Here is a 3,399-nt window from a genome sequence, read left to right on the forward strand (position 1 = left end):
GCAAGACCGAACCCAAATACATGACTCGCGCATTCACCCATGAAGAAACCAAAATTGTTGTAAAAAGTATTTGCTCCTTCGCCATGCAGCCAAAAATAAAATAAAAACATACGCAATCGAGCCATTAGTGAGAAATCAAAATAGCCATAGAAACCACAAGAAACAATTAATCATCGAATGTTTTTAGTTTTTGAAACTACAGCTTTTGGAATTAATTTTTGAAAACAATATATTCCCTAAAAAGTAGGATAACCTTGTTTTTGGAGTTTTCCACCAATTTTCAATGAAAAATTATAAACATTCAGTGAAAAAAATCCAAATATTATTTCACATGTTTTTAAAAATATAAACATAATTTTTAAAAATAATCAAATTACATAAAGAAAAATTATTTCACATGTTTATACTTAATAGTTGTGGTAAGTCAGTAATAGAGTAATTTCCATTATGATGACTAGGGTTTTTCTTTTGGTCAAACCGAATTAACCAAACCTAATTTATTGAATTAGTCTGGGAGTAGACCATAAGCAAACACGCACGATCATGTATAGAGGAGAAAACTCAGATTCAATCGCTCTTGATGATCTCATTCCTGATATACTCGCGAGATTGCCTGCGAAGTCAATCGCTAGGTTTCGCTGCGTGTCGAAGCTATGGGCGTCCTTGCTTTGCAAGCCATACTTCACCGACTTGTTCTTGACTAGGTCGTCGGCTCGTCCACGTCTCTTAATTGGGGTTAAACAAGAAGTTCAGTGGTTTTTGTTTTCATCGCCTCAGCCTCAGAATCCTTCCTCTCTTGTTGTCGCCGCTGATTTTCATATGGAGATGTCTTTTGACATAGAATACTATAAGATTTGTGGATATGCCTCTGGTTTGCTCTATTTCCCTAGTATACGTATCTCAGAGGGGTATAATTATGATATGTTTCATAAGGATGAAAAGCATGCGATATGTAACCCTAGCACGGGACAGTATGCGATCTTACCTGAACCGAGAAAAACGAACAGAGCGGGTGGTGGATTTTTAGGGTTTGATCCGATTGGCAAGCAGTTCAAGGTTTTAGTCAATGGTCGTTATATCTTGACATTAGGGACTGAAAACCTGAGATGGAGGAGGATCAAATGCCCCTTCATTGCTTATCATCACTTTAACGGTAATGGGATATGCATCAATGGGATTTTGTATTACGTAATTTCCAACAAGGGTGATAAGGATAATCTATTAAGTTGCTTTGATGTTAGGTCTGAGAAAGTTCAGTTTATATCTCCAGACACACGCTGTTGTTTTAGTGGGCTTACTAAATTGATAAACTATAAGGGTAAATTAGGTTTGATTAATATGGAGTATGATCATAGTCATCGTGTTGGATTTCCCCTTAAGTTACATATGTGCGTTCTAGAAGATATCGAGAAACGGGAATTCTCTGCATATGTTTACATTTTAAGTACTGAGGATAAAGTCTTTAAGGTTCACGACTATATTTCCGTCGTTGGGGCGACTGCTTCAGGTGAAATTGTTTTGGTGAAGGATAATGCAAACGCACCGTTTTATGTTTTCTATTTTAATCTCGAAAGGAACATTCTCCGAAGTGTTGAAATCCAAGGTGTTAGACTAGAAGGGGAAGAATGGTCTAGTGGTAGACATCAAGTTCACGCCTTTGTCGACCATGTAGAGGATCTGAAGTTTGATGTTACGAAGAAAAGATATGCTGCAACATTTGTAAGTGCAGCTCAAGAAAAAAAGCTAGCACATCATCTAAAGAAGATCATCAAGTGAGGACCGTTGCTTGCTTGCAACAAGATCGTCATTTGGTGTTTAGAATTGTCTTTTTCTTTTTATGAATTCAATATGGTTTGATAACTTTGGCTTTTTTTAATTGATGACTACAATCAGTGTTGTTTAGGTTGGCACTTTGTTTACAATCATTTTAATGAATTTAAAATAATTTCATTTTCTTTTGTTGAATGTGGATTGATTTTAGGGTTTTTACTTGGTTTGGATAAAAAAATTACCAAACTCCATCCAAATCCGAAACAATCCATACCCGACATGTATTTATCCAAATCCGACTGAAATCTAAAAGTATCTTACCCAAATATGAATGCCCACCCCCAGCTCGAACTACAAATTTCCATACTATTACACACTTGAGCATAAAACTCCATACCGTTGGTCCACTTTTTTAGTTGCACTCTTCAAAAGCTTCAAACCATTATAATTTCATACTAACATAGTGTACATTATATGTTACAATACATATCATATCTGCTCCATACGACAGTACATATCATATCTGCTCCATACGACAGTCCAATATTTTGCTATGCATTGTCCGGTGGGTACCATACTACACAGTTATTCAAAGCCAAAGTCTTAATTATATTGCCTCTAAGCGTGAGTTGTGACACTTCTCATTTACAGGTTTCGGTGTGACCTCTTTATCACTTTGTTGGCTTAGCTATTTTATTGGTTTGGTTCTGATTTCGGTCTATTTAATTTAGTGAAAATTCGTGAATGGAATGGCTCGTGTTTACATGGAGACGATGATACAGAGATGCGCCACCTTCTCTCAAATCAAACAACTTCAATCTCATTTTCTCACCGCCGGCCATTTTCAATCTTCCTTCCCTCCGTTCTCGTCTTCTCACAATTATGTTTGCACAAAAAAAAAAGATTTATGATCAACCAATCAAATTGTGAATTAGAAGAAAATTAATTTAACATAATTAAAGAAATAATAGAAAATTATAAACACAATAATATATAAATCCCAAATAATTTAAAGATGAAAATACAAATTAAATAAAAAAAATCTAAAAATACTATAAGAAATTTTAAAATACAGTATTAGAAAAAGAAAATGCATATATTAATTTTTTTGGGTCAATATATTGATCTTATCTATTCGAAACTGAAAAATGAGAAAGAAAGAGAAAATTTTGGTTTTAAAAAATAAGAAAAATTTACCTTCCCATTAAAAAAGTTTTACCCATAGAACAAATAAAAGTTGAAAGAAGTGTTTTTGAATAAATTTTTTTGTTAGATGAAAAATATGAGACAATCTATGTTTATATAGAAGTGTGCCTTTACAAAAATTATAATTAATAATTAAGTGTATATTTTCCTTAATCCCATTTCTACTTTATTGTAGAATTAATAACTTAAAATGAAATTATGTAAATAATGTTATAATTTAGTATTTTATTAAATATAAATATATATAATCTTCTTATAATTATTTAATTTATTTTTAATTTAAATATTTTTTTGATTATTATCTTTTTACATTATTAATATTATTTAAAACAAAATACTCAAATTTATCCTATTAATTATTAAATTTTATATATATTAAAATCTCAGATTGATAACTTCACATATGTCATAATCTGGCTAACT

At 32.1% G+C, this 3,399-nt stretch overlaps 1 pseudogene; it reads left to right on the top strand.

Annotated features, from left to right (window-relative positions):
- LOC104779079 lies at positions 544-1,841 on the top strand (annotated as a pseudogene).

Source organism: Camelina sativa, chromosome 3, assembly GCF_000633955.1.
Source record: "Camelina sativa cultivar DH55 chromosome 3, Cs, whole genome shotgun sequence".
In the NCBI taxonomy this organism is placed as follows: Eukaryota; Viridiplantae; Streptophyta; class Magnoliopsida; order Brassicales; family Brassicaceae; genus Camelina; species Camelina sativa.